This window comes from Brachyhypopomus gauderio, chromosome 5, assembly GCF_052324685.1.
Source record: "Brachyhypopomus gauderio isolate BG-103 chromosome 5, BGAUD_0.2, whole genome shotgun sequence".
NCBI lineage: Eukaryota > Metazoa > Chordata > Actinopteri > Gymnotiformes > Hypopomidae > Brachyhypopomus > Brachyhypopomus gauderio.
This window is the reverse complement of record NC_135215.1, coordinates 23,111,581-23,124,287: the sequence shown is the minus strand read 5'-3', so window position 1 is coordinate 23,124,287 and position 12,707 is coordinate 23,111,581. Positions and strand designations below refer to the sequence as shown.

General features: G+C 41.0%; 2 protein-coding genes across 4 annotated transcripts in view; one reads left to right on the top strand and one right to left on the bottom strand.

Annotated features, from left to right (window-relative positions):
* Positions 1 to 828, bottom strand: part of ints13 (integrator complex subunit 13) — an 85,474-nt gene extending 84,646 nt beyond the window's left edge. Inside the window, exon 1 of one of the 3 annotated variants that reach the window (XM_077006546.1) lies at positions 567 to 828. The gene's annotated coding sequence lies outside the window, so the exon portion shown is untranslated. The remainder of the gene's footprint in view (positions 1 to 566) is intronic. The other 2 variants (XM_077006548.1, XM_077006547.1) reach the window with 2 other exon arrangements.
* A 499-nt stretch (positions 829 to 1,327) lies between these two features.
* LOC143514855 (uncharacterized) overlaps positions 1,328 to 12,707 on the top strand; it is a 55,756-nt gene continuing 44,376 nt past the window's right edge. The window contains exons 1-2 of the mRNA XM_077006549.1: positions 1,328 to 3,988; positions 4,213 to 4,442. The gene's annotated coding sequence lies outside the window, so the exon portion shown is untranslated. The remainder of the gene's footprint in view (positions 3,989 to 4,212; positions 4,443 to 12,707) is intronic.

Below are 12,707 nucleotides of genomic sequence, written 5' to 3'. Positions count from 1 at the left end.
CTGTACACAGGTATAGACTCAGATTTTTATAATCAGGTCTCGCTTGATAGCATATTAAATATAGCATTGGCAGTGGAATATTGCAATACAATATTAGTAAATGAGCTATTAGCAAAAATGAAAATAAGATTTTTTAGTTCTGCATTGCAAGCTCTCTCAGAAAGGGTACTAAAGAGCATATCAAAATCCTCACCAACAGTAAAGTAAAATAAAATAATACTGCTACAGAAAAAAAAACCAATTTTTTCATTTTAATGCAACTGTTATACCACAAGATATAAATTAACTTTTGTGATAGTCCGTGAGAATCCAATTTTGCTATTGACGTCAATAGCTATATTAACAAATGGAGTAGACAAACAATAATTATTATACCTGAATATTGTTTGGACCAAGTTATCTTAAACCGAAAACTAGCTTGCTAGCTACCTCAGTTAGTTTCTGACAAATGGCGAGCTCGCTGTTAGTCTTGGTAGCATAATGTTCACTGGTCGTTAAAATACAGCTAAATCTAAAATTGTCACGCAGTACACATCTCCGTTAAAAGGTAAGCGTGCTGAGAATACCGTATGATTTGGATGACGATGAATTCCAGTCGCAGAGCCACAAGGCCCTTTATCAAGCTAGCAAATGAACCAGCTAGCTAGCTGGTTTTGCCAGTTTTCCATCTAGTGCGTTTCCCGTGAAGATGTAACCTATGTAATCAATCTTGTTCGATCTTCCTTGTGGGTACAAGCACCAATTGTCTCACGGACAAACTTTTATTTATTAAGTTTTTCCACAAAGGAAATATCTCTTTGCTGCTACAGAGGACATAATATAATGTTGCGCAAGTGGGTCAGACAAGCCATTCCGTCCAAGTACAAGGACTGAATTCTAATGGTTCCAGTATTCATTCATTTTGGTCAATAAAATAACGATTCCAACTACCATAGCTCTACAAGTGCTGGCCATAAAATTAGAATATCATGAAAAAGTTGACTTCAGTAATTCCATTCTGAAAACCTTGGACCTTTTGAATGGAATTACTGAAATAAATCAACTTTTTCATGATATTCTAAATTTATGGCCAGAACCTGTATATCCCAATCAATTTGTAGTAATTCTTAACGAGCTGTCATACTCATGTACTTTTCTCTAGCAAACCTGGCGTGTCCTTTGCTTGAAGATCCAGTGGATATTGAATCGCAAATTATTCGTCGAGCTCGTCGTCAGTAACTAGTCATTAGACTCGACATGAGCAAACGGCCCGTTAGGCTTTTTAATCCGGCCCGCCGAATTTGTCCAAATTATAGTAAAAACCTAATTCGTTGTGCCGAATTCCGACTCCCCGGCAGAATCCTACTACCCTCGCGTGCACGCGCATATAGGCGCTTCAGATGATAATCGCAATTTCCGTTGTTTCTATGCACAAATAATTTTTTATGATCTACCACAGGAAACGACGCTGCATTATCTATATCCAAATAAAGACACTGATTCACAGTTGTTAAATATTTTTAATAAAATGTAATGTATGAGATTAGTTGTTACTAACACTCAGGAGGATCAAATGCCTTTCAAACTAAGAATTACGAGAACAGTAACACACTTGATAAACCAAAGTTCACCTCCGACTTCGTGACCTCGCCGTAATACTTTGATCCACGTCGTTACTGACAACCGTCGTGCATCTTATATATTTTAATGACAACCTGACTTATTTCATATATAAAAAAGACAAATATTACCTAAATATATATTATTATGTAGCTAGGACAAACCTAGAGTGTTCAGTGAACTAAGTTATAATCACAGTAGCCTACTCGAACCCACCCCAATTAACAGGGGAGTATACATTTGGCAATAACAGAACACCTGCCAAAATTATACTCCCCTCATGATCTCAGGTTTTTGTTTTGGTGACTTATCTAGATGTGTGGGTCCTACCATGTAAAGCACATGTCTCTATGTTCAACAGGGGTGGGGTTAGTAAGGGGAGTATAATTTTGGCAATACCAACAGAACACCTGCCGAAATTATACTCCCCATACTTTTTTTTTTTTTGGCCCACCTCCACCCCCTCCCCTCCATCTTTGGAGGACAACTTTGTTTTTAAGTAAACATCAAATGAAAACAATAATATATAATACAGTACAACTGTATCCACACAGGAGATGAAAGAAAAGAGGGAGAGAGAATGTAAAAAGGGAAAAGACAGAAGGGCAGAAAGAACACAGCACAAATGACCACTGCAATGGTTCACCAACTGCTGCTCCTGAAAGAAGAGCTGAAAATGTATCTGAGACATACAGCATTTGGAAAAACTACACAAATGACTGTGATGTATGTGTATGTGTGAGTGCGTGTGTTTATGTAAGTGCAACATAGGATAAATGCACAGAATGCATTTAATAGCGAGGGTAGAAAGCTGTGACAACATTCCCCCAGAGGCCAGGGGCAGGCAGAGAAAGACCAGGGAATCCTGCCTGTCCGCAGCTCCCACAGGAGCGGTGGAGACCCAGGGCCGCACTTCCCAGTAACCCCGCATGCCCGCTTCAGCCGCTGTGAGAAGGAGACCCCGGACAGCACCCCCCCACCCCCCCAACTATGGAGTGCAGGCCCTGGGGAACCAGAGGAAACAGAGCCGCCCACCAGGGCCAGCAGCACAGCCCCAGCATCCTACATGCCCGAGAACCACCCATCACCCAGCAGGACCCGATGGTCGAGGAGCCCCAAGCCGCCCTGGACCACAACCACCCAGGGGAGCGGGCCAACTGCCACGCCGGAGCACCAGGCCAGGCCCCGAAACCTCAAGGCGCCCCCTCTCTGGAGTGGAGTAGTAACCACAGGGGAGCAGCCGGGAGAGGACCGGGACAAGCCCCAACCTCATATATACATATATACTGAGTGCCGACTGCTTAAAAAGTGTGTGGAGTGAACAACAAAATATTTTTTTTCACTGAGGTCCGATCAACGCCTGTATGTCTGATTTGCCAAGAAACGGTTGCAGTTTTCAAAGAGTACAAAACACCGCTCAATTTAAAGACCCCTTTCTAGTTTCTGCTGCAGGCAGGATATTTAATGCAGTCCATCTCTCAGGACAATCCGTCCAATATCATGGACATTAGCGTCCAGCATCCTGAGACATTAGCATCCATCCACTACACCGTCAACAAACTTGAGGGACCACATGCAGTAACAGGACAACAGCACCAGGGGGCTATTCCACGAAGCGAGCTTATGAAAGTGGCGCTTATTAGAGTGAGCCTCGCTTGAGTTAGCCAAACAGTTCACTTCCGTCTAGTTCCGTTCCACTAACGAAATCCAGACGCAACTTGTTCCCGCTAATTCAAGCCAGGCTTTTGTAATCGGCGATCATGGGCGTGCACACAGTATTTACACAGCCTCACTAATCAATATTCGAAAAGGCAAGAAAATGTCGAAAGAGCTGAAAGAACGAGCAGCTTTTTCTTCTTCTGCTGAACAGGAGCTACTCATACGTCTTTATGAGGAATATAAAGACGTTATTATGAAGAAAGGCAACACGTCCTGTATTAATACAGCCAGAGAAGCTGCCTGGCATAATATTGCAGACAATGCGTAAGCATATAATTTAATTCATTCATTGGCATTTAAAAAGTGTTATAGTAAATTAATAATGTTAATAATTTCCTCATTTAGAAGTAACATGAGCGGGGTTAAGAGAACGTGGCAGCAGGTCAAGGTGAAATATAAAAATATACTCCAGAATGGTAGAAGTACAGTTGATTAGTCCAATGTGCAGGAAAAGGTAAAACACCATATTAAATAACTGTATAAAATATTTTAGCAACCAGAAAGAAAACTGCTACTGCTGCTACTGGTGGTGGGCCTCCTGTAGCAGCCCTCACTCCTGCAGAAGAACTTGCTTTAGAGCAAAACAGCGGACACCCCATCATTGTGGGAATCGAAGGAGGAACATCATCTGATCCTGTCTGTCCTCATGATACACAGCCTTATGTTAAAGGTAGGTTCAGTTGTTTCTCAGATTTTACATGTTTTGTTCTTACAGGCTACATCATAGTATTATTGTATTCTTGATGACTAAAATTTTACAGTGGTGGGGGGTGTGCTGACTCTTTTGGACCCTCTTGTATTTGACAATGATGTGCATACCATAAACCAGCCTATTTCTTATGACTGAACCCTGAGGACCGTTAACATTTACGTGTCTTAATTTGTTGTTTGCAGGGGGAGATTGCCGGACCATCCAGGATGGTACAGAAGGATGAGGACACAGTTTCTGCCTGTTCAGAAAGGACACAGTGTCTGCCTGTTCTGTAAGGCGTGTGTGTCTATGTATCTGTCTGTTAATGTGCTGTGTGATCTCATGATTTGTGTTGTGTTTAAAGGAAATGGAAGAACAGAGAGAAGACCCTCAGGCCTCCATGTCCAGAGCTCACACCTCTGCAAGAGAACAAGTGAGTAGTAGTTATGCAGTTCAACACGAATAAATACTTCTCAATCTTGACTATACTTCTGTCTTGAAGGAATCTGAGATTAGTGAGATCTACAAAAGGTACTTGCTCCAAGATATAGAATGTAAAAAAGCAGATCTGCAATACAAAAAACTAAAAATACAGAAGTTGGAGCTTGAAATAAAGAAAATGGAGAAAAATGTGAGTATTTGCAAAAAGGTCTGACTTTAATATGCTTGCTTTTGCAAGATAAGTAAATCAAAGTTTCTTCTGTCCACAGGCTCAGCAAGACAATTAATAAATTTCTCTTTCCAAAAAAAGGCATCTTGTTTTATGTTAATAGTGTTAATGAACAAATGCAAACAAAATATTCCCTTAACTAAAGTAAGTGTTTGCATACATGTCCCTCATAGCTCTACCATCCATGTGGTCTGCAATTAAAATGTTGTCTTCCCATTGCTCCAACTGCACTCTTGGCATTTCTTCTTTTTGGAGTATTGCCACATTGTGCAAAACTGCACAGGGTGCTACAATATCACAGGCTCTCTCAGGGGTGACTCTTAGATGGCGCAAGCAGTTAAATCTGCTCTTTAACTGTCCAAATGCCATCTCAATGCATGCCCTTGTCTTTGAATGTGCACAATTGAACCTCCTCTCTGCATCTGTTGTAGGGTCTGCATATGGGGTAAGGAGAAAAGGTTGGCAGGGGTAACTCCTATCCCCAAGCAGTAAGCCAGGAAAAGCACCTACGATTATAAGGGGTAGAGTTAAGCACTGAGGCCAAATCTGTACTATTTTGTGTGGTTGGAGTGTTCTTACCTTGGGCAAACCTCTGTGCCAGTGAGGAGGCACTAAATATCCTGGAATCGTGCACCGAGCCGGGATATTTTGCCTCAATGTTGGATAATAGAAATTGGCTGGTGCAAACCATTTAGAACAATGGCAAAAGGGAAAAAGGGTGAAAGTTATTCAAACCCATGAACTGACATGCTTTACATTTTCTGTTGGGTAGGCAAAACTTGCATGTACCTGTACATTGATGCTGTGAAATAATTTTTTGGTTCACATAGTCTGCCTCCATGGGTACAGATGGAGCCTTTATCCAGATGTGAGTACAGTCTATAGCACCAATGACATTTGGAAATCCTAGAGAATTCAATGCGTTTTGAATTGAATGAATTTTAGCATGAAATAGTTGATTAAGATGAATACAAAGCACTTCGGTAAGTGCTCTGGATAAGAGCATCTGTTAAAGTCATATACATTTAACTCCAGTGCCAGCCCCCTACTGCCTGACCGGATAAACCTACACCATGATGGACATTACTACATCTTTTCCTTTTCTTTATTTTCTTTCTGTCTAAATTGTTGTTGTCATGGTGACCGGTGTCGGCCAGAGGAGGATGGGTTCCCCCCCTGAGTCTTGGTTCCTCTCAAGGTTTCTTCCTCATGCAAAAAAACTAGGGAGTTTTTCCTTGCCACTGTCGCCTTTGGCTTGCTCACTGGGGGCTAGGACTCGCCACTTTGTGACAACAACTGTTGTAAAAAGCGCTATATAAATAAAATTTGATTGATTGATTGATTGACTCCAAGTTACTGATCAAACCAACACTACTTCTCATGAATACATGCCAGCTGTTCTGAAAAGGATGGGAAGGATGCCTCTGTGACCAGGGAATTTGATGAATATATTAAGGAAACGCTTAAGCGCAAGGTAAACCTTTCAAATTTCGCGGCAGACCGTTGCCTTACTAAGATGTTCTGCATCCCCAATGCTGTACAGAAATGCACGACTGGCAAAGAAGCGCAAAGCGATACAGACCATTTGGGGTTTGGTAAGAGCTTTACTACATCTAGTGGTCTTCTCAATATATGGCCCCAGTAATTTACAAAGATATATAATACTGTGTCTTCTGAACAAATAAGTAGTCATCCAGGAAAGCCCAGTGGATCTGTCTTGTCCTGGAATGACCTTGGAGCTGGTAGCATGAATGCTCTGCGCACTACACACACTCCCTCATCTACTGAGGGATTCTCTACAAATGGGCATGCCATGGTCAATCAGGCCATGGTCAATTATTTGTATCACCTGTATGAAAATCTTGGTAAGGTAGTTGTGTCCATTTCCTTTTTGCACCATTAAGTTAATCACACATTTACATTATTTATACTGAACATATATAAATTGCAGAGTGATATGATTTGCTTGTAATCTGAACACAAAAGAGGAAGTATGGGGATAAATATATACCTAAAAGTATCTTCACCTAAATTACTCAGTATTAATAATTATTAATACTCAGGTACAAAGAATTGTATTTTTTGTGATAGAGTTTATACTAATGTATGTTTCTGCACCATAACTGCGATTAGACACTGTATTCCATTTTACACTGACCTGAATTTGTGAAGATTAAACCAATACATTAAAATGTGCAGAAACCTCACTGATTAACAATGAATATGTACTCTTAAGATCGAAATATAAATTGCATTTGGAAATATAATTATTACATTTTGATAATAATAACCTGCAACCATTCCAAACTAATAATTACAGTACTCAATTACATGTATAAAGATGTTATAATATATGCTACATCCACAGCAATTTAATGGATAGAACTGCAGCGGAACCTTGTTCCTCAATTCAGTTTCCCGGATGGCGAGACTGTCATCACGCTGCTCAGCCAATAGTATCGATCCCGCTAAGCTAAGCCTCAACTCTAGCCTGGTACGGAGCAGGTTAGTTCAAACGTATATGTTGCTGTAGTAACTGAGCGAGGCTCAAGTCTAGCCTCTTTCGTGGAACCGAATTTGAGCAAAATGAGCCAGGCTTGTCTTAAAAAGCCCGGCTTACTGAGTTATCTCGCTTCGTGGAATACCCCCCAGCACCCCAGTTTACTATAAAACCCTTAGCCCATGAACCCTTGAATCTTTACCTTTATCTAAGGGGGCACATTAATTACCAAGCACTAAACTAAATAAGCAAGTTTTCAACCTAGACTTAAAGATTCAGATTGTGTCCGAGTCCTGGACACATTCTGAAAGGTTTTTCCATAGTTCCATAGCCTTATAAAAAAAGGCTCTTTCCACTGCTTTTACCCTTATTAATTGTTCAGTCCCACCAGGCCTTTTTTGTGATTGTTGCGGGCTAAAATGTTTGATGTTGCGGGTGTTTTTCAAAAAAATTGCGATGGAAGTTGCGGTGTGTTTTTGCTTTTTTGTGAGTACATTTCAATAGGGAGTAAATGTTGTATGGTTTCCTCTATTTAGTAGTCCATTTTAATGATCTATTTACCTATTCATTCAGGGTTCAAGATCGCTTGGAGTGAGATTTGAACCTGGAGGGAGTGGCGAACGTTAATTGTTGACGGGGGGGGGGGGGGTGGCGGGGTTAGCGAACGTAAGTTGTTACCGGGCGGCCTGTAAAATGGACACAAATTAAGTATTATATCGAGATCGATCGCCAGTGGTTGGCGCCAGAGCGAACTAGTAACTCATAGATATGGATCAGAGATAAATAAACTTTATCTCTTGCCTGCGCTGCAGTGACTTCGCGGGCTACCGTTGCATTGTGGGGAATGTAGTGTTTGTGTGTGCAAAACACCATCGGGCGGCTGTGGCGTGCGGGCCGGTTCTAATAGTAATTAAATATCATCCAGGGGTCCATAGATAATCAATTCGCGGGTCGGATCTGGCCTGTGGGCCTTAACTTTGACATATGTGCTCTATGTGGTATGAAATAGTTTGGGCAGGAATGATCCCTCTCAAGATTTTGTATGCCCCGTCCCCTGAAACACAGGTGTTGGGACAGAGAATGCACAATGATCCCTCTCACTTTCTTGAAATGATCCCTCGAAGTGCAACAGCTTGGTGGCAGAAATGGACTTTCCCTTAAAAGACTATGAAAAATCACTTGGAGTGGATGGGCTGGTGCTAGAAATGTTAAACTTGTTGGAAATACAGTGTTGGGAATGTTACTTTAAAAAAGTAATTAGTTATAGTTACTCACTACTTGTTCAAAAAAGTAACTGAGTTAGTAACTGAATTACTCTATAATAAAAGTAACTCGTTACCAGAGAAAGTAACTATTTGCGTTACAGTTAAAAAAAGTTATATGCCAATGAATAAGGATTTTTTTTGAAAAAGCAGTTTTTACAGTCAGTTGAAATGAGTAGATCAGAAAGGTGTTTAACTTTTGATATTTATTGCACATCCACAGACCAGTGCAGGATAAAATCCTTTATTATCCAAATCTTTGTAAAAAAATAAAATAAAAATAGTAAACAGTTACACTATATAAAGTGCATTTACATCTATCAAATAAAATTAAATTCTCTCAATCTGAGACAACTGTTTGTTCACAACAGAAGTAAACTTAACAATACAACCTCTATTCTTAATTAAATAATTCAAATAACCAGTCTGGTAGACATTCAGGAACTTCAAGTATTTTCTTAAATAATGTTTATATCGCCACCTTGAAAATGCTAATTTTTCTTCGGCTTGCTCCTGACTCGCCATTTCTGTCTCTTCTCTGTTTGTGTCGTGTGCTTCGGCGCGCGTGTAAAAACACTGGCTCTGATTGGCTACCATAACTCTGCCTTAGCCAATCGCTTACTGACTTGTTAAGTTAAACAGGTGTTACACAGAAAACTGTGACCTATCGAGGTCTGTTACTTCTCACTAGTCTGGGCAGCGGTCCGCTCGGATTACTGTTAGTATATCAATATTAGGGCTGAACGATTTAGTAAAATAATCTAATTGCAATTTTTTATCTATAAATTGCGATTGCGATTTAAAATCGCGATATTTTCTCACTGTTTTCAGGAAACTCTGTTTCGGGATTTTTTTATACAGCTCAGATACAGGGTTGCAACTTTTCAAGATCGCTTGGAGTGAGACTTGAACCTGGAGTGGGTGGCAAACGTAATTTGTTGTTATGGGGGGGGGGGGGGGGTAAAATGGACTAAATTTAAGTATTATTATTATATCGTGATCGATCGATCGCCTGTGGTTGCGAACTAGTAACTTTTTAGTCTAAGACGCTCAATGCGTGAGAGTTGGCAACCCTGCAGGTATAGCAACTTGGCTAAAATATGTGCATGAGGGCATTTAGTAGCGCATATCCAGTGTGTTTAACAAAGCCATGAAGCCGGGCTTGTTCACTATATTAACGGGAATCATGTCTTTCACTATGAACTCCGTTACTGCCCAAAGTATTTCAGCGTGCCGCTTCCAATTACATCCATAAGGAGTTACACTTTCAAACGGTTCGGTCAGTGAACCCTGTCTGCTAGACCGCGGTCAAGCTATCCGCGCTTTTGCGATTCATCCGTGCTTTAAATCCTATTGCGCCTACACGCGTGATTTTACGGTATTTCGCTGCTCACCGCATACTAAAGCTGTAAAAGCGCAGAGAAACACTTTTGCGTATTTGAAGACGCAGCACTGGTCTTTGGCATTTTAGCCTTACAAATATCATACGAGGCTTTTTGGTGTTTTTTAAATGCTGAAGGAGGTTTGTAGTGTTTCCTCGCGTCGTAGCAACAGTAGCAAGGCACGTTTTACACAGTAGCCTACCTGACGTTGAGCAGCATCTTTTTAAAAGCCAAAGTAATTTCACACAACTGATATGCTGCCCCTCTTTGGTATTAGACTTTCAGTTGTGTCAGCTTCTGTCGAGCCTGAAGCCATTGTGCAACAAGGTAAAGTGCGCTGTGTTAACTTCACTACCTCCCTGCCTCCTGCTCGGGTTTGCTCCGTTCGTCCTCGGCTCGGCTCGCTCCCAAGTCACGTGACCAGTTTAAATCGCAGCCTGTACGATTAGAGAATCGCGTTTTAATATATCGCGAGATTATCGCAAATGCAATTAATCGTTCAGCCCTAATCAATATATAGTAACGCACCGCTTTTAATGACCAGTAACGTCAACGGCGTTGTAACGACAGGAAAAGTAATTAATTATATTATCCCGTTACTAACAAAATGACGCCGTTACCTAACATCGTTATTTTTAACGGCGTTATTCGCAACACTGGAAATACATGTATCGTTGTGAAACAATAAAACACTGAAAACTAAAAAAAAACAGTTTATCCCCGCTTTCATGTGGTGTACCGGGATACTGCATTTCTTTTTGCCGTTATTTTCGCTCATGCTGCTTTCAGTCCGCTCCTCTTGAACGTATATACGGAAGTAAGGCGGGAGCAGTGATGTCAGTAACGCGTTACTCTAATCTTACCACTTTTTTCGGTAACTAGTAATATAACGCGCGAACGAAAGTTGTTGAGCGGGGGGGGGGGGGGTGGCGAATGTAAAATAGACACAGATTCAGTGTTATATCGCCGGTGGATGGCGCCAGAGCTAGCGAACTAGTAACGTATTGAATCATATATGTGGATCTGAGGTAAATAAACTGGATTTTTTTTTTTGGCGTGAGTTATCGGAAGTGTGGCGTGAGAGCGTGTGAAAACGGTCAAATGCGTGTGTCTCACGCTCAATGCGTGAGAGTTGGCAACCCTGCTTTAAGTGACACTGGGGGGGGGGGGGGGGGCGGAGCCTGTGCGCGCCAGGGGTGCGTTATCAATAAAGTTTCCCTTAGGCAGTTTCTGCCTCGGTTACCGAACCTGCTTCAATACATTGTTACTGTTAAAAATGCACTTCCAATAAAGTGAGTATTGGAAAAATTGATTTTGCTGCTGAATGTAACTACTAAAGTAACTTGTAATCTAACGTAGTTACTTTTAAAATCAAGTAATCAGTAACATAACTAAGTTACTTTTAAAAGGAGTAATCAGTAATCGGATTACTTTTTCAAGGTAACTTGGCCATCACTAGGCGGGAGTTTGTCGACGTCACATCAAGACAACATCAGTGATTGGTCAAATTTGCGGGAAAGTTGGGGTGATTGGCTGAAGTTGCAACACCGCCCTGAATTTGCGGGGTTTGCTTGAAGTTGCGTTGAAGTTGCAAATCGCAACATCGCGACTTTCTAGAGGGACTGATTGTTGGAACTAATAAGAGGCCAGCACCCTGTGATCTTAGTGGATGTGGGGGTTCATAATAGGAGATTAGTTTGTGGAGGTAATCAAGAGCAAGCCCGTGCTGTGCTTTATAAATTAGTGGAAGAATTTTTAAATCAATATGGAATTTAACTGGGAGCTAATGCAGGGCTGATAGGACTGGCCTGATATGATTGAATTCTCTAGTTCTAGTCAGAACTCTGGCTGTGGCATTTTGAACTATTTGAAGTTTATTTAGATTCCTATATGAGCATCCTGACAGTAATGTGTTACAGTAGTCTAATTTTTCTGCATCATGCTGTGATAGTGCATTTCTTGGCAATGTTGTGGAGATGTAGAAAAGCTATCCTAGTAGTATTATCTATGTATTTATCAAGTGATAGGTCAGAGTCGAGTATTACACTGAGATTTTTGGCTACTGAGCCAGGTGTAATGGGGTAGTCTGCAAGATTTAGCATTAGATCTGGTATTTTCTGTCTTGCGGCCTTTGGGCCCAGAAGGAGAACCTCCGTTTTGTCACCATTCATTTGGAGGAAGTCTAGCGACATCCAGCATTTAACATCTCTTACGCAGACCTCAATTCTTCCTAAACTGAATTTGTCATCAGGTTTGGCTGATATGTAAAGTTGAGTGTCATCTGTTATGTTTCCGGCTTTCACGAGAGGCGGTCACACTTATCTTTTGCTCCTGCCCTGCACTCCCTGGTTTTGCTTAGCTTCTCTGTCTCGTCTTAGTACCCTGCCACTGCTCTTTGAATTCGAACATGGAATTGATTACCCAGGTGAAAAAAAAGTACACTCAAGAATACTGAACTTTAATATGCCACAGTGTACTAAAGTGTACTTGTATCCACACTAACGATCAATGCACTTAACAATGAACATTCAGAGAAAAGCAAAATACAGTCGAACCTCTAATTTGTTAACACTAATTTGTTCTGGAAGGAGCGTCGAGAAGCAATCCAGTCGAGTTTCGAATCAATTTTCCCCATAAGAAATAACTGAAAATGTATTAATCTGTTCTCAAGCCTCAAGTTGAATTCGGATTAATCCGGTCTCAACCATCAAGTTGAATTCCAATGCTATGTCTGTCACACGATTGCCTTTTTCATACTTCATACTTCTCTATGATTGTTCTTACCATTTTTCTCTTCTGCATTTCTCTTATGTCTGCTATGGTTTCGTCTAAAACAGTACAAAAAACACAAAAAACAACAGAATTACAGCAAAAGCTTGGAGCA